At 34.9% G+C, this 19,765-nt stretch overlaps 1 long non-coding RNA gene across 1 annotated transcript; it reads right to left on the bottom strand.

Annotated features, from left to right (window-relative positions):
* Positions 1-5,658: 5,658 nt before the first annotated feature.
* Positions 5,659-9,936, bottom strand: LOC123383126. Its single transcript, XR_006592525.1, has 3 exons — positions 9,510-9,936; positions 9,245-9,277; positions 5,659-6,690 (listed from the first exon to the last, which is right to left on the bottom strand). It is a non-coding gene; the product is annotated as an uncharacterized LOC123383126 (long non-coding RNA).
* Between the last annotated feature and the right edge of the window lie 9,829 nt (positions 9,937-19,765).

The raw sequence follows: 19,765 nt of genomic DNA, 5'->3' as shown, positions 1-19,765 counted from the left end.
TAAGGGTTTACTATCTAAAATATATAAAGAACTCCCACAAGTAAAAAAAAAAATAAAACCACCCCAATTAAAACATGGGCAGAAGATAGATCTGAAAAGACATTTTTCCAAAGAAAACATACAGATGGCACATGAAAAGATGCCCAACATCACTAATCATCAGGGAAATGAAAATCAAAACCACAATGAAATATAACTTCACATCTGGTAGAATGGCTATTGTCAAAAAGATAAGAAACAATAAGTGCTAGGGAGGATGCAGAGGAAAGGGAAGGAACCCTTTTACAATGTTAGTAGGAATGTAAATTGGTACAACCACTATGGAAAACAGTATGGAGGTTCCTCAAACAATTAAAAATAAAACTACCATATTATCCAGCTATTCAACTTCTGGGTATTTATCTAAAGAATACAAAAATAGTAATTTGAAAAGATATGCACCCCTATGTGCACTGCAGCATTATTTACAATAGCCAAGACATAGAAACAACCAAGTATCTATGGATGAACAGATAAAGAAAATATGATACACACACACAGTTATATATATATATATAATACACACACACACACCTGCACACAATGGAATATACATATTATATATATATTATATATATAATATATATATAATATATATATATATAATACACACACACACACCTGCACACAATGGAATACTACTCAACTATAAAAAAGAGGGAAATCTTGCCATTTGTGACAACACAGATGGATCTTGAGGGAATTACATTAAGTGAAATGAGTCAGACAGAGAAAGACAAATACTATATGATTTAACTTATTTGCGGTATCTAAACAAAACAAAACTAATAAAAAATTAGAACAGTTGATAGCTACCAGAAGGGAAGAGTTTGGGGTGTGGGCAATACAAATTACATTTTGATAGATGGTAACTAGATTTATGGTAGTGATCACTCTGCAGTGTATACATATACAGAATTATAATGTTGTACACTTGAAACTTAATGTTATATGCCAATTTTACGTCAATAAAAAAACTATCAAAACAAATAAAATATTATGAAAAAAATTATGTGCAAAGTAGAAGCTTTACCCAGAGAAACAAATTAAATTTTGCTCATCTCTAGGTGTGACAACTTCTATGGAACTCATTCTATTGGGTTTTCTTTAAAAGTTTGTAAATAATTTAAATGGCTATATTAATAAAATTTATAACAAAATTTTGAGAATTTCTAAAGAACTTCTGAAAAACTAAGTGGTATGTGTTAACCATCTAGTCTGTATTAAATCTGATCCTTTTAAGGTCTAAAAAAAAAAATGACCTAGAAGTCTATGATTCTCCTCAGGGTGTCCCAACTTATCACCTAATTTTACTGATAATCCTTTAGTAAGTGCAATAACCATTCCAAACCTAAAGCACCTGTACAGGGTAGGCTGACTCGAAGAACTCTGACATATTGAAGAATCCAACAGCCATGTCCTCAATACAGCAAAGTGGAGCCCTATTTTAGAAACAGATATAGGCTCTTCCATTACAAGAATCTTCTTCCCAAGAACTGAGAATCTGATCACATCAACTTCAATTTCATTCCTACCTCTTGTTAACTATTTTTATGACTTTATTGTGCAACTGGATGAGGCTTAGCTGACCTACTGTTTATTTGAGTTGGCTTTCCAGTCTTTGGTTTGGATGTCTGCTTTGCCAAGTGTTAGACTGTAGTTGTGTAAGTACATTTACTACAGATTTAGCTCTTCTGTCCTTTCTGGATCCCTAGGAAATCAAGGCTTTGTCTCACCTGCACAGTAAAATGAGAAGGCTACCAGAATTTTGGATTTGGGATTGGTGCTCTGCTGCCCCCTACTGGCCCTAGGCCACACCTTACATAGAAAAACAATCTTGTCAAAAGCCAAGCATTTCTCAAGGGACTATTCTTTAAAGAGCTCAATCAAAGATCTACAAAGTTGACTAATAAAGAGAAAAGTTCTCAATAATGTGTATTGAGAACTTATATTCCCAAGCACTATTCTTGGCCTTTTGTACATATTTATGATTTAATCATCTTGACTTCTTTGTGAGATAACTGTTGTAACTCACTAGATAAACTGTTTGAAGCGAGAATTGGAGACATTAAATGATGTGCCTAATAAATTACACATATGTCATGCCTGGGTTTTAATTTTTTTACAGATGTTTGTGCCTGATTTGCTCTGACTCAGGACACATGTTCACCAACTCCCTTGGCTCTGAGTAAATTCTGAAATGCTCAAAATATTATTTTATTCTCAGCAACAGGGTTAAAATTCAGGTTCTGGTAGCAGTTCAAATTATGTTTTCTCTACTGTTCTTAAGACATAGAGCAACGCTACAATAGAAAATGAACATTGGATGTAAAGTTCAATAGCCTGGATATAAATTTCAGGGCTGCTCCTTGGGCAAGTCATCTAACCGGCTGGAGTCAGTTTCCTCGAATGTAAAAGGAGGACACTGCTCTTTCTATCCCAGCGGGAGTTGTGTGCATTGTATACACAGCACTGAGAATTTAGCTCTACAGAAGTACCTGGACCTCTCTCACACATCCCATTCTAGATTCCCTAATGCATACACACGTATTGATTTTATTAAGGATCGCAAATTACACATGAAAGAAAGAACACTAATATTTCCCATTGAACAACAGTGTTTATATTTTAAAATTCAAATAATGACTATATTATTATAGTATGTTATATTATTATATTAATCAATACACAAAGAAAGATGTAAACAGGAGAAAAAAATAACTATTGATGCAGGAGCTTACTCAAATGAAAAGACATGAACCTAAATGCTTTTTATTATTTTAATTCAAATATAATCCATACTCCCTACCAAATAAGTTATAAGACCACTACTACTGCCACCACTGTTACTACTACAATTATTACAAGATAGAAAAAGAAAGAAATGATGTTATTAATTTTGCTTCAAGATGTATAATTATCACACAGGATGTTTACAAACTTCCTACAAAAGCACACAGAAATCATTGTAATCTTTATATAATATGTAGTCAACTTTTTTTCTGGGAAATAGTATCAGTAACAACACCAACTTTCTTCTCCTATTTATGCTATTCCCATGAGAATTAGTTCACCTGTGGTTAATATTTTTTCTTTTCATTTACATTTTAAAACATAAACTAAGTAAGGAAAATAAGTAATATTATTTCAAACACAGAATACTTGTAAATTAATACTTATGACTATCAAACAAGAGAAGCACATGCAAAATCCAATCTAACCAATTCACTCCCTTTTTAAAATTTTTATTTTTTAGGGGCGTCTGGGTGGCGCAGTTAGTTAAGCGTCCGACTTCAGCCAGGTCACGATCTCGCGGTCCGTGAGTTCGAGCCCCGCGTCGGGCTCTGGGCTGACGGCTCAGAGCCTGGAGCCTGTTTCCGATTCTGTGTCTCCCTCTCTCTCTGCCCCTCCCCCGTTCATGCTCTGTCTCTCTCTGTCCCAAAAATAAATAAACGTTGAAAAAAAAATTTTAAATTTTTATTTTTTAAAGTTTTTTTTTTGAGCCCCAACATGGGGCTTAAACTCTGAGATCAAGAGCCACATGCTCTCCCGACTGAGCCAGGTAGTTGCCTCTTACCCCTTTTTCAAAAACCACTTTTAATTTACATATATCACTTACAAGGTAAAGTCAAATCTCCTTCAAGGGACATAAAAATCTTTTCATGATCAAGTTCCTGCTTATCTGTTTGTGTTTCTTATCCATTCCCTACCTTATACTTTACAATTCCATCATATAAAACCTATAAAATTTCAAGATTAGAACATTACATCCTTGTCAACTGCTCATCACTTTCCATTCCTGGGTTTCTCTGTAATCCCTTTCTTCATTTAGAGAAGTTTTATTTAGTCTTCAAGAGCCACTATTATTTGTGTAAAAAACCTTTCCAGGAAATCATCCCTAACCTTTCTCACCAATCCAGGCAATAACCAATCTAGTCACAATGATAAATTATATTTAGTTAACAATATAATTCTAGCTCTAGGCTAAGCATGTAACATATTAATTATGTAATCTGTACAATAACCGTATAAAGTAGTTTGTATTATTATTTCTATATGCATAATGAAATAAAAACACAGAAAGGTTAATTAACTTGCCAAAGACCACACAGCTAGTCAGTTGCAAAGCTGAGAATCCAAATTCAATTAGTCTGGCTCCAGAGTCCATTAGCTTTAACATCTCTGCAAATACTATTTCTCATGTACAACACTCTGCTCAAATGATCCCTTCAAATATTCATCTCCAGCCAAGTTTTACCAGGGGAAAAAATGTAATGATTCATATTTCTATCTATAGCATATTACATGTTAGAGTTATCAATATATGTTTGCTGAACATAACCATGTCTTATTTTTTAAATTAGGTTATTTTTTGGATAAAGGACCTGAATGTGAGACAGGAAACCATCAAAACCCTAGAGGAGAAAGCAGGAAAAGACCTCTCTGACCTCAGCCGTAGCAATCTCTTACTCGACACATCCCCAAAGGCAAGGGAATTAAAAGCAAAAATGAATTACTGGGACCCTATGAAGATAAAAAGCTTCTGCACAGCAAAGGAAACAACCAACAAAACTAAAAGGCAACCAATGGAATGGGAAAAGATATTTGCAAATGACATATCGGACAAAGGGCTAGTATCCAAAATCTATAAAGAGCTCACCAAACTCCACACCCGAAAAACAAATAACCCAGTGAAGAAATGGGCAGAAAACATGAATAGACACTTCTCTAAAGAAGACATCCGGATGGCCAACAGGCACATGAAAAGATGCTCAACGTCGCTCATCAGGAAAATACAAATCAAAACCACACTCAGATATCACCTCACGCCAGTCAGAGTGGCGAAAATGAACAAATCAGGAGACTATAGATGCTGGCGAGTATGTGGAGAAACGGGAACCCTCTTGCACTGTTGGTGGGAATGCAAATTGGTGCAGCCACTCTGGAAAACAGTGTGGAGGTTCCTCAGAAAATTAAAAATAGACCTCCCCTATGACCCAGCAATAGCACTGCTAGGAATTTACCCAAGGGATACAGGAGTACTGATGCATAGGGGCACTTGTACCCCAATGTTTATAGCAGCACTCTCAACAATAGCCAAATTGTGGAAAAAGCCTAAATGTCCATCAACTGATGAATGGATAAAGAAATTGTGGTTTATGTACACAATGGAGTACTACATGGCAATGAGAAAGAATGAAATATGGCCCTTTGTAGCAACGTGGATGGAACTGGAGAGTGTGATGCTAAGTGAAATAAGCCATACAGAGAAAGACAGATACCATATGTTTTCACTCTCATGTGGATCCTGAGGAACTTAACAGAAACCCATGGGGGAGGGGAAGGAAAAAAAAAAAGAGGTTAGAGTGGGAGAAAGCCAAAGCATAAGAGACTCTTAAAAACTGAGAACAAACTGAGGGTTGATGGGGGGTGGGAGGGTGGGTGATGGGTATTGAGGAGGGCACCTTTTGGGATGAGCACTGGGTGTTGTATGGAAACCAATTTGACAATAAACTTCATATATTGAAAAAAAATTTTTTTAAATAATAATAAAATAAAATAAATAAAATAAATAAATTAGGTTTTTTTTTAACTACATCAAACTTTTTAAGGGGGAAAATGTATACTTACTGGAATAAAGACTATATAATAAAAATTGTTCTTCTGAAAAGAATTTAGATAACTTAATAAAAGCTATATATAATAATTTAATAAAAAATTAAATTTGCAGATAATAAAATAAAACATATTTTTTTTCAACATTTTTATAAACCCATGCAATAATATGATGAAAAAATTTATGAACACAGAGACTCTAACACACCTTCCTAGGGGAAGGTTGTCTTTCCTTGGCTATTTAGAATCAATGGCACAGACTAAGCAAATAGATCACTAAGACTCATGATTAAACATTAAGTCTAACTCTGAACTTCCTAGTAACAAGCAAAAGTATGAAATATAATATGTACCTGTGTGTTTCTACTATAATTAGTCTTAATTAAAATCATAATTTTAATAGTAATTTAAATAGTAACCATAATCACATTTCAACAGCAGATATCTGTATTGATTTTTAAATTATATAGTAATATATTTCTAAATTATTTGGAGAGAGCAAAACTCTCACAAACTGAGATCATGACCAGAGCAGAGATCAAGAGTTGGATGCTTAACCGACTGAGTCACCCATGCACCTCTAGATTACAGATTTATACTTGTTTGCTTTTGTTCACTTGAAGTAGATATGTCTAGAGTTATTCCAAATATCTAGCTGTGAACACAAGGTAAATAAGTTCATTGGATATTGTTCTTGTGTTGACTATGTTTAACATTTCCAAATTATTTAGATAGAAAACATAATGTTGATGTCTAACAAATAATGTACATATAAGTATTTTAAAATCCTGCCATAAATAGTATTATGTAGTTTTCTACATTGTTAATATGCTGTGTTACAGAATTATATCAAGATTTTTAAGATTTCTGAGCATTCAGACCAAGTATGCTTATATGCTGCAACTCTGAATGCCAGGAGAAAGTAAAACTTAACTTCAATATAATTCTTACATTGGAATCAAGCGCTTAACCTGTTCATCTTTATAATGAACCAAAACAAAGGAATGGTTTCCTCTGAGTTGCAAACATCTGTTGCTATAAGAAAAAGAGAGAGAGACAGAGAGAGATCATTGTAGAGGCCTGAGCACAGTTTCTTTATCTGACCAAAATAGTCTAAACATTCCTCTCAGCATGACTAAACTTTAGACAAGTTTCTTTCTGACTACAGGCCCCTGACCTCCCTTTCCTTAGAGCATTTATTTTGGACAACTTGTGATGGGCATTAAATGGAGGGCACTTGTTGGGATGAGCACTGGGTGTTACATGTAAATGATGAATCACTGAATTCTACTCCTGAAACCAATATTACACTGTATGTTAACTATCTTGAATTTAAATTAAAAACAAATAAATAAATAATAAATAAAGTCAGATTATAAATCCTTCCTAAACTCCTTTGAGATATAAATCTTGGACTCTTGCCATTTTTACAACTCAAGAATATCTTTCTCAAGGCCCTGGAAGCCAAACCCTAAAAATGTAAACATCAAAATGATAAAGCCCCTATCAACCTATCTCTGGAGGGTAGGAGCCTAAATCCCAAGGGCAACAAGGAGCAGAGATGGTGTAATTACTGTCAACCTACTCCCAAAAGCCCTGTAGTACTTTTCTGTAAATTTTTTTTAATGTTTATTTTTTTGAGAGAAAGCAAGAGACAGAGCTCGAGAGGGGAAGGGTAGAGAGAGAGGGAGACACAGAATCTGAAGCAGACTCCAGGCTCCAAGCTGTCAGCACAGGGCCCGATATGGGGCTAGAACACAGGAACTGTGAGATCATGACCTGAGCCAAAGTCAGATGCTTAACCAACTGAGCCACCCAGGCGCGCCCCGTCCTTTAGTACTTTTCTACTAGTGGACCTCAGCATGCTTAAAAACTCTCCCACTTTTTCTTTCAGTAGAATTCAGCTCAATCTCTCTCCCCTACTGCAATAACCATGAATCTTCTTTGCCTATTTAACTTGTCTATTGCAATTATTCTTGGACATATCACTGTCCATACAAATAAAGTACTTTAATTTTTCTTTCTTCATATCATTCCTTCTAGAGTTAGCAATTGTATAGAGTACTTTTTTGAAAAAGCAACTTCTTTGAGCTCTCTTACTTAACCAAGTTAGTTTATAGGATGCTGGATATAGTATAATTATAAATATCGTGGGCAGTCATGTTGAATATGCCTAATACATTAGCGCTACATAATCTTTTTTTAAAATACATATTTTATAAGACAAGCTAATTTCTGTTTCTCTGCATTCCATTAATTTTTTTCTAGCTTGATTCAGTAATTTCTCTAATTTGTTTTGCTGATTTTTAGTGGCCTTTTGTAGCAACTTATATAAGGTTTTCTCTCCCAACTGCTCTCTCATTCTTAGTTGTTCTGATGTAATAATATTATTGCTATTTCTATCATTTTATTGATGAAAATATTAATATAAATTGGGATGCAAGGTAACAAACTATTTAAATAATTTCCTTAATTTTGCCTTGCCTCCCAGAAAATAATACCAGGAAAAGCAGTAAATAAAAATAAATGCAAATAAATACATACTATGTTAGAAGGTTTTAGGTACCATGAAAAACAACAACAAAGTAAATCAGGGTAAGATATCTTGAGAGAGGGAGGGAGAGATATTTTGAAAGAGAGAGAGATTGATTCATCTTTGTCAAGGACATTTTTGGCAATGGAGCAACTACTGCCATACCCTTGCCCTCATGTATCCAGGTGAAGAATGCACAGCAGTTCTTCACATTTTAGATGAAGAAAATTATTATAAACCAGAACTCCACAATATTCTTTATTAGTAAAAAGCCTTTGCATTATATACACCAAATAGATGGAATATTTAGTCCACATGATATGGTATTTAAAAGAGAAAAATCAAAATGTGTAATAAGACATGATATTAAGTCAATACAATTAATTATATACTCTTTTTGACAAAACAAAGACATCTTAGAAACAAAGAAATCAATATGCAAAAGGCAGGGTCCTAAATCACTGAAGAACCAAGTTCTAGAAGAAAAATGTCAAATTAAGAACTGTTCTATGTTTTTATTTTGATAAGTGAATGGCATTAATATTTTCAGGTTTTAAAATGTTGGGGCGCCTGGGTGGCGCAGTCGGTTAAGCGTCCGACTTCAGCCAGGTCATGATCTCGCGGTCCGTGAGTTCGAGCCCCGCGTCGGGCTCTGGGCTGATGGCTCAGAACCTGGAGCCTGTTTCCGATTCTGTGTCTCCCTCTCTCTCTGCCCCTCCCCCATTCATGCTCTGTCTCTCTCTGTCCCAAAAAATAAATAAACGTTGAAAAAAAAATTAAAAATAAATAAATAAATAAAATGTATCAGACAGTCTTTAATTTAAATGACAGAATAACTTTAGGTTTGTGGTAAATTTTCTCTTTTTTTTTCTAACCAACTAAAGATAATTCTCCTTTTGATTATTATTCCCAGGTCTTAGGTATAGTGATATTTTTTCCCTGAAATTTAATACATTCACCTTTATGCACAGATGGAACTAGTTAACATTTCTTCCATTTCTTATACTCTTCAAACTAATTTAATTTAAAAATATCAAAAGAATTCAAATTACTTACAGTGAATAATTCTGAAGAGAGTCTGGCTTTATCCTTTTAAAACAAAAAATATAAAGAATTATAAATTCATAGATATCACTGAAGAGAAACTACAGAATGAGAGTCTAAGTCAAATAGGAATCTTTGCATGTATTCATGAGCACGTGTGTGTGTGTGTGCATGCTAGGTAGAGAAAAACTGGAGATTTCTGGAACACATTCACAGTGAAACAACTCAGTCAATGAGGGAAAGGATGCCCAACAAGAAACCATGACATTGTTGTTACCAGAAGCAGCTCGCTCAGGAATCAGGAAGGCCATTAATAAAAAACTGAATTTCAGGGGGGCTGTCACCAAGTAGCTACAGTCTTGGAGGCCAACTGAGTCACCCGCAAAAGCAGAGGCCTAACACAGAAAAGATGGAAAAAAGGAAAAACTGTAAAAAATAGAAAGGTTTTGGCAGACCAAAAAGTACTGAAACCACCCGGATAATGGTTGTTGATGGTGTCTCTCTGCTTGATTGTCTTGGACTCCTTAAATCTACTTCACTTTGATACCTCTCTTAATTTTGGCAGTTGATCAATAAAAAGAATTCTAAAGACATGTGAATCAAAAACTTATCAAACAGGAGTGCCTAGGTGGCTCAGTCCGTTAAGCGTCTGACTCTTGATTTCAGCTCTGGTCGTGATCTCATGGTTTGTGGGGTCAAGCCTAGTGACAGGCTCTGTGCTGACACTGCAGAGCCTGCTTAGGATTCTTTCTCTCTCCCTCTCTCTGTCCCACCCCTGCTCGCGCTCTCTCTCTCTCTTTCTCTCTGCTAAATAAATAAACACTAAAAAAATTACTTATCAAACAACTAAACTTTTTGCAAAATACACGAGGGCAATTAGGTATCCTATAAGAATTATTCTATGTAATTTAAATTCCTCTGATAGTCTAAGGTAATTAGTCCATTTTTATCAGATTCTTTTATTCATATGAGCCAGATGAAATTTCCTGGAAATTCATATATGAGGACACAATGAGACTGATGACCATGATGCTATGTGGTAGAGAATAAAATGCATGTATTTATTCACATGACCCTTTAGAAAGAGGAAAAATTTGAAAATGTGTGGGAAGACATTTCCTCTAGTTTTTGTATTTTGCCCACACAGACACTAGTTCAAACTTTTATCAAGAGGTTCATAATCTTTTCTTTTATCACAAAAGAAGCAATGAAAACAGTAAGATTAAAGCAGTGTATTACCACTTCCCTGAGCTAGATAGGGTCAATCAGTGTCAAAAGTGACAAGAAAAGACACCAAGGCAATATAGCTTATCAGAGGGAATCTATGGGGCCCTCAAATGAGAAAACCTTGTGAGAGCAATGAAAGAGAGAGAGGTAAAGTGACACACAAAGTGGAGGAAATCACAGAATCGATTTTAATTTTTTTTTAATTTTTTTAATGTTTACTTATTTTTGAGAGACAGAGAGAGAGACAGAGAGAGATAGAGCATGAGCGGGGGAGGGGCAAAGAGAGAGGGAGACACAGAATTTGAAGCGGGCTCCAGGCTCTGAGCTGTCAGCACAGAGCCCAACACAGGGCTCGAACTCACAAACCATGAGATCATGACCTGAGCCAAAGTCAGACGCTTAACCAACTGAGCCACCCAGGCGCCCCTGAATTTTTTTTAAGTAAATAATTTGTCTGTGATATGAAACTTAGTAGAAACACAGGGACAATGAGTCTAATTTTTCTGGCTTATTGTCTGTTAATCTTAATTATCTGAATATTTAATTTTCTTTACCCCTGTTTGATCAACACTTGACACAGCTGTGCCCTTATCCAATAAGGTCAAAAGACTTTTACAACCACTTTACTGAAGTATGACTGACATACAAAAAGCTGTACATATTTAATGTACATGGCTTGATCAGTTTGGAGATAAGACATACCTATGAAACCATCACTGTAATCTATTCCATAAACGTATCTATCACCTCCAAAAGTTTCTTACTGCCCTCTGTACTTAATTTTTGTGTGATAAGAATACTTAATATAAGACTTAACCCCTTAGCAATTTTTAAGCATATGATATAGTATCATTAAATACAGATAATAATTATTAATCTTCCTCCCCCTATCTGCTGGTAACTAGCATTCTGTTTTCTGGTTCTGAGTTCAACTATTTTAGATTCCTCATATAAGTGGTATCATACAGTATTTATCCTTCTGAAATGGCTTATTTCACTTAATAGAATGTCCTCTAGGTTCATCTATGTTGCTGCAAATGGCATAATTTCCTTCTTTTTTTTAAGGCTGAGTAACATTCCATTGAATGTAGACATCACATTTTCTTTATCCATTAATGTCCATCAATGAACATTAACGGTGCATCTGTATTTTGGCTGGCCTGATTAAAGCTACAATAAACATGGGAGTGTATATAATCTCTTTAAGATCTTTCCTCTTAGTAAGTGCTTAAATGTAAAAGAAAATAAACTGTCAAAGAAGAGGATATGAAAAGGAATATGTAACCTGATACATAAACCTATAAAACGAAATTTCTAAAATTCAAAAATAGGGGTGCCTGGGTGGCTCAGTTGGTTGAGTATTTGACTTTGGCTCAGGTCATGATCTTGTGGTTCATGGGCTCAAGCCCCATGTTTGGCTCTGTGAGGACAGCTGAGAGCCTGAGCCTGCTTCAGATTCTGTGTCTCCCTCTGTCTCTGCCTCCCCCCCACACTCATGCTCTGTTTCTCAAAAAATAAATAAAAAACATCAAAAAAAATTTTTAATTCAAAAATATACTTTGGAATATTTACCCTGGAAATTTTGACAAATATACCATTTTGCTATTACAAAAAGGGTGGATTATTAAATAAATAAATGTCAATCCTCATCTCATACTAGCACAAAAGTAAAATGCAGATCAATTAACATTGTTGATGCAAAATTGAAAATATTTTTTAAAATCTAAAAAGAATAGGATAATTAGATGAGAACCTTTTCAGCAAGGGGAAAAAATACCAAAAAGTGTGAGAGAGAAATGATTGTTGTATGTGAATATGTATGTACTTTTTCCTAAGTTATAAAATAGTTGACATAATATAAAAGGCAAATAACTGGCTAGAGAAAATTGCATAAAATATAATGGATGAACGACCAGTATCTTTCAAAGACTTTACATAAATCTATAATAGATGCAAACCCTAGTAAAAATGTATAAAGAGGGGTGCCTGGGTAGTTCAGTCTGTTAAGCATCCAACTCTTGATTTTGGCTCGGGTCATGATCTCAAGCTGGTGAGATCGAGCACCTTGGCAGGCTCTGCTCCCAAGCACAGGAGCCTTCTTGGGATTCTCTGTCTCCTAATCTCTCTGCCCTTCTCCTCCATGTTCACATGTGTGCACACACATGCACGTGCTCAATTTCTCTCTCTCTCTCAAAATAAATAAATAAAACATCTTTAAAAAACAAAAATATAAAAACATGTTGAACATGTATAAAGATGTATAAAGGATATTATTAGAAAATATTAAATATGGAGTAAATGAAAATAAATGTTTAACTTCTTGTTTACTTAAATCAATGTTAAATTAAATGTTTTTGAAATGATTTCTCATGCTAATATCAAAATTTGGGAAGTGTCTGTGGAAAAAACAGTCTCTTATACTACTGGTGACAGTGCAGTTTTCCAGGAGAGTAATTTGGAAATACGTATCAACTGATATATTTAACAATATGTGTCTATATATATAGATGTTAAAAGGTGTTTTGCCTGATGATTACACTTTACACTACACTGATTACTAGAAATCAACCCAGGGAAATAATCACAAATATACCAAAGCGTTATTAGCTATAAGAATATATATTGGTACACTATAGATAATAGTAAAATATTAAAAACAGCTATTCAACCAAAACTGTGGGGTTTTATAAATCAACTATAATATAGTCAGGTAGTGCAGTTATAAAAAAGAAAACTGTAAATAATAAATGTGTCCTTCTCTCCTTTCTCTTTCTATGTCTGCCTCTTTCTCTGCCTGCCTCTCTCTCTCCCTCTAAACACATTATATGTATTTATCTACAAAGAATGGATTGTATATTACTAATTTTAAGAGGAATCGGTTTTGGGTAGTAGAGTTATAAAACACTTTACTTTGCTTCATTATCTTATGCATATTTTCAAAAGTGTTCTGCAATAAATGTGGATTTACTGTATGATACGTAAAATATAAGTTATAAAAGCAAATCTAAGAGAGCTTTCTCTCATATGTTAGTGAGGGAGGATTAAACTAATTAAATGGTCTAAACCTTCTAAAAACTAATGGAAAAAAGCCACTTTACCATACTGGCTTTCTAAGAACACCACCTCACAATTTAAAATCATGCTTCAGCATTCCATTTGACAAATCTATGTACTTGCCTAATGATTGCTGAAGAATTGCAACAATCATTGCTGGGAACATTTCTGACTGATGAATCACTCTCTTACAAGTAAGTGCTATTTGCAAACTGAGAGAGTAAAATGATTCTTCCTTATGATGTACTAAATAATAAAATAAAATGTATGTTTCTTAAATCTAAGATGCAGGATTCTGCTTCTTGGTGAAATGCCTTCCTTTCACTCATATGTATGTGTGCATATATTTATGAATTTTCTTTATTAACAAGAACAATGGATTTAGAAAGGGAAAAATACACTGGGAATATCTATAGTATTTTTGCATGCCAAGAGACAAAAAAAATTGGGGTGCCTGGGTGGCTCAGTCAGTTAAAGGTCCAACTCTTGGTATGGGCTCAGGTCATGATCTCAGTGTTCCATGGGTTCGAGACCCACACTGGGCTCAGAGCCTGCTTGGAATTCTCTCTCTCCCTCTCTCTCTTCTCTCAAAATAGATAAACTTTATAACTTCCCAAAGATAACTTGAAGGATAATGTATATATATGTATATATATACATATATATATATGTATATATATATATATATTTAAACTTCTAAATATTTATCAGATCAAATCTTCTATGCCCTATTTTAATCACTTTATTTCACTACTCAGATTTGTTTTCATAACTATTATGTTATCTCCCTAATTGGAAGCGTTCCATTCAAGTGTTTGTACCAAATAAAAACACTCAACCATATGTTACTAAACTTTATCTCTGGTTTTATTACACCTTTGCCCAATTTTTTTCAGATATTTTCCTGAGATGATAGTCTAAGCTCTTTACATGTTATTCAAGGCCTTTCATAATGCAACTCCTACCTGTTTCTCCAACTTCTCTACCACACATCCAAACTTACACTTTAATCTCAAGCAAATCAGGCTGCTTATAAATTTTCCTACATCTACCGTCCCTTCTACCTCTACAGGTTATCCTTTTTACATGGAATTATCATTGCCTAAATTCATCATCAGCTAATTCTACTGAATTCTACTGAAGCATCATTCAGTTGAAGCAACACTACCATTTCCCATAGCAGTCTCCCTCAGTATGACCTAGACAGCATTCTGTGGAGTCCTGTGATGTCCTCTGAAGAAGTCTACCATTTTTCATATCACATTAAGTTGCACTTTTCTATTCATAGGTCTGAATAGGGACATTTGGAAAGCAGGATAACTTTCTTATTTTAATTGTATTCACTGTATGCTTCAGTACATACATAGGTGATAAGTGTTTTTTAAGTCAAAATGGTCCATTTGGGAGGTTCAAATGAACACACTTGTTACTTTTTAGCTCTTAGGAATTGAGAAAAAAAGAATGAGAGACAGAAAACTTTAATGTTTCTATTTTTGGATAATCAGAGTATGATATTACCATATTCTGAGTTGAGAAATATAGAAGGAAGATCATATCTAGGTAACTGTATGAAAAAGTCAGTTTAATAAGAGATATCTGCACTGTGCCAAAATGGAGATGTGCAATAGAAAGTGAGGTAGAGAAGCCTAAACACCAAAGAAAATAAAGAGAAAGACTGTCTCAAGATATAAATGTAAGACTTTTCATTATAAAGTTAAGATTAGGGGCTCCTGGGTGGTGCAGTCGGTTAAGCGTCCGACTTCAGCCAGGTCACGATCTCGCGGTCCGTGAGTTCGAGCCCCGCGTCAGGCTCTGGGCTGATGGCTCGGAGCCTGGAGCCTGTTTCCGATTCTGTGTCTCCCTCTCTCTCTACCCCTCCCCCGTTCATGCTCTGTCTCTCTCTGTCCCAAAATAAATAAAAAACGTTGAAAAAAAAATTTAATAAAGTTAAGATTAGAAATATTTTGTAGGATGGGGAGGACTTTCATAATTCAATCCTATTTGTTTTCAAGACAGGAACACCATCAGTTAAGAGAAGTATGGTAGATGAGAAGTTTAGGTAAGAACTCAAAGTAAACAACCCAAGAGGTGCCTGGCTGGCTCAGTTGGTTAAGCATCCAACTCTTGATTTCAACTCAAATCATGATCTCACATGCCCTGCATCAGGCTCTGTGCTGACAGCATGGAGCCTGCTTGGAATTCTCTCTCCTTCTCCCTCTGTCCCTCCCCCCACCTCAAAATAAATAAACATTAAAAAAAATAATAATAAAATTTAAAAAATAATAAATAAACAACCCAAAAGTATTAGTAAGTAATGCAATCGGGAGTCCCAAGTCAATTGCCTATAGTCGTCAGGCTTGTAACACAAAGGAGCAGAGTGAGACTTAAGTAACAATTCTGGTAATACAGTGTCATCATGTCTTGTTCTTAGTTCTTCAGCTGAAACTCTGCCTCCGTGTCAGAAAGACACAAGGATTGGATTACTGAAAACAGAGTATCTTATATTAAGGGGACAGCAACTCTTTTAGCAGTCTTTGATGATTTGCACAGAGACATAAAATCTTTGTTACCCAGTATTCCCACTTTTCAAAAGAAGGTGGGAATCCAGATTTTTATGCTAATTCCCTATTTTTAACTATTAAACAGTGCATGAGACAAACAAAAGACATCTCCAGGCTACATCCAGCTGCTGACCACAATTTTGGATCCTCTGTACTATTTGGATAAAGTCGATGTCAAAGATGGTATAGAAATATCTCATTTAAACAAATAAAGTTCCAAACACAGGCAATGATTTCACTTAATTTCAGTGAAACACTAAAATATATTAACAGCAATGTAACTGCAAGTTGGCCAGATTGGGTTTCAGAAAAAACTGTTCTTTCATCCTGATCATATTACCTAATAAATATATATGACCATCATTCACTCATCATCTACTAGATGAAAATAAAATGAGAAAAAGAAAATGCTTGAGAAATCATAAGATATTTTAAAAATTCATAGCATTATTATTAAAGTATACTAATAATATGGTTGAAGTGAAATCAGTAACTTCAATATCATAATTTGTAAATCAGGTCAATTTACATACAGTAAACATAGGGTATATAGAAGTATACAACAAAAATTAATCTCTTCCTACCCTCCTTTTTAAGCAGCAGTCCCAACATGATGCTTCTCACTTCACATCACCACTTAATGAAGAGAGACAACATTTTGGGGGGTGAAGGCAAGGGTGGTTATGGCAGGTAATTTGTAATAAATACTCTCCTAGATATAATAATTTATATTAATATACTTAATTCTAAATAAGTCGCATATACCATTGATCAATTAGAAAAATGAAGATGACTCACATTTGATAATTTCTACTAAATATTTAGAAGTATGATACATTCTTTGAACTATAGTTAGTCACCTACCAACCAAAATCCCCAAATCATAGAAGAATGAATTCTGCATGACCTCAATGTCATGTTTAGTAAGGTAGAGCTGGATGGAGAAATATTTTCAAGTTTCATAAAAATTAAAAAAAAACTTCAAAGAGAAAACATAATCATCTGAAAAAGTGTGATAAAGTATGCTCACTGGAATTGAAATGGTCCTTGGTTAAAAAGTTAAGAAAGTAAATTAAAACACCAAGCACAACGGATAACTTCAGCAATAAAGAATGTTTCACTCCCACTCACACTGTAAAAGGAAAAGAGTTCAGTCCAATTAAATATTCATGAAACAAAAGATCAAGGCTTTAACTCTTAGATCAAGTTCAAGACGGGGCATGAACTAATGATCCAATAGTTTATATGAATATTAAACACTAAGCAAAGGAATAACTCAGAACTACACCATGGAATGGATTTCATTTTAACTTAATTAACTTATAGTTAATTTTACAAATTCTAGGTAAGAAACTGACTGACATTTAACATAATCATATCCAAAATCACATACTGAGGGTTAGTCAATTGATGAGCTGCCCTGAGTTTCAGTAGTTAATAGATGTACTGTGTATTTTTATTATATTGTGGTAATAGTTGTTCTTTACCCAAATCTTTTAGCTTCTTACACATATGAAAATTAAATATGAGCTGATAGTCAAAAATCCATATGTGAATTTAGTTACTATACTTTGCCCTCAAACTTGTGCAAACTTATTTTAATATGTCTATGTATTATTCTTAGAATTTAATTGTTAGTGAGGAAGACACTGCATGTATTAATGATTTGAAATGAAAACTCCCTCCTGAAACCTCTCCAGAAACAAGTGTAAGCAATTTCATTTCAAAAGATTGATGGAATAGAAATACACCCAAGGAAGCTTTGACCAATTTGACATCTTCCTTTTAAAGATTCAGGAAAAAGCAAGGTTAATCCAGCCACAGGCAGATTGCCTCCTCTGAGTTTATACAAACTGGTGAAATGTGCAGGAGGCCTGAGAAGCAGCTGAGAGGTCCAGCGAAAATAATCACCTGCTCTTCATGCCAAGAGGCAACAAGCACTCCAGGTAAGATAAAGTTCCAGACTTTAAATCTATCCTCAGTGCAGCAGGCCTGCGGCCATACCTCCCTCGAGAAGCTGCCTTGTCCATCACGACAATCAGTTCAACCAAAGCATTTTATCCATTTATTTATTTTCAAGTTGTCAACAACATTTTAGAAGGCAAAGGCCGACAAATCTTCTTCCATAAAAGCCGAAGGGATTTGCTACTCCTTTTGAGTAAAATGACCTGCAGACATTTTTGCAAAACTGCTAATAAAAAAGCTGAGTGCTAATATGTTGGCTAAACCAAAAATAAAGCCTTTTAAGTATGTACCAGTATAATATGATGAAATACAGTGCAATTCAGAAAAGAAAAAACTAATAGGAGTAGAGAGGTTAAGCAGAATATAATAATTATTACATGAACTCATTCTCATTTGCCCAGCCTACTGTTTATTCAGGATATCAGGAACTTCTACATTGTAAAAAATGGTATTTGAAATTAGATATGTGCACTTTCACTAAAACACTCAAAGAAAGAATAAGAATTCATATATTCTCCTCAACAGTCTCATGTACCATATTTTAACAACTGCATTAGCTTATGTTTCATACTATGAGCACTTAGAGTTCAGGGGTTTCAGTGTGCTCTTTTCTATACACACAGTATATTTCAGTCACTGCCATATGATGGGTAGTCAATAACTGTTGAACGTTGTAATAGATAAAACTATTTTAGGGGCGCCTGGGTGGCGCAGTCGGTTAAGCGTCCGACTTCAGCCAGGTCACGATCTCGCGGTCCGGCAGTTCGAGCCCCGCGTCGGGCTCTGGGCTGATGGCTCGGAGCCTGGAGCCTGTTTCCGATTCTGTGTCTCCCTCTCTCTCTGCCCCTCCCCCGTTCATGCTCCGTCTCTCTCTGTCCCAAAAATAAATAAACGTTGAAAAAAAATTTTAAATAAAACTATTTTAGATCAAAAGATCTTAATTTTGAGTCAATTGAGGGTATTTAACAGACTTATGAGCCCTCAAAATTGTACACAAAATGCCTTTGCTGATGTACAAAAAGTCCATTTTATCCCTGTGGAGAAAATCCACAAAATTCATCATACTTCCAAAGACCATCATGACTTCCATCCCACAAATGATTAACTCTCTTTTCTTTAAAAAATGTAAAGATATAATCTTTCAAGGCGTATGGTAGAAAGGTCTGAGACTTACCAAAACCCTCAGAAAACCTCATACTTTCACAGTGATTTGTTAGAAACATGTCTATTAAAAAAGGAAACAAAGATGTTGATTAGGACCATTTTTTAAGCACTGTAATTAGGTTTTATCCAATACAGAAATTAAAAAACTATTTTAAACAGCAATAAGAGGTGTAAAGTTTGGAAAGAACTGTAAAGAATGTTATTATGTATAGAAGATATTATCATCTATATAACAAACATAAGATAACACACAGACAATAATTGGAATTAGGGGTGCCTGAGTGGCTCAGTCAGTTAAGTGTCCCACTCTTGATTTTGGCTCAGGCCATGATCTCATCATTCATGAGTTTGAGCCCTGCACTGGGCTCTGTGCTGAGAGCAGAGCCTGCTTGGGATTCTCTGTCTCCCTTTCTCTCTGCCCCCTTCCCATGTGCTTGCGTGTACTCACTCTCTCTCTCTCTCTGTCTCTCTCTCTCTCTCTCAAAATAAATAAATAAACATTTAAATAATACTAACAGGGCACCTAAGTAGCTCAGTCAGATGAGCGTCTGATACCAGCTCA

The sequence above is a fragment of the Felis catus genome, chromosome F2 (genome assembly GCF_018350175.1).
Source record: "Felis catus isolate Fca126 chromosome F2, F.catus_Fca126_mat1.0, whole genome shotgun sequence".
NCBI classification, from domain to species: Eukaryota; Metazoa; Chordata; class Mammalia; order Carnivora; family Felidae; genus Felis; species Felis catus.
The sequence above is the reverse complement of the archived record's forward strand: the minus strand, read 5'-3'. Positions and strand labels throughout refer to the sequence as shown.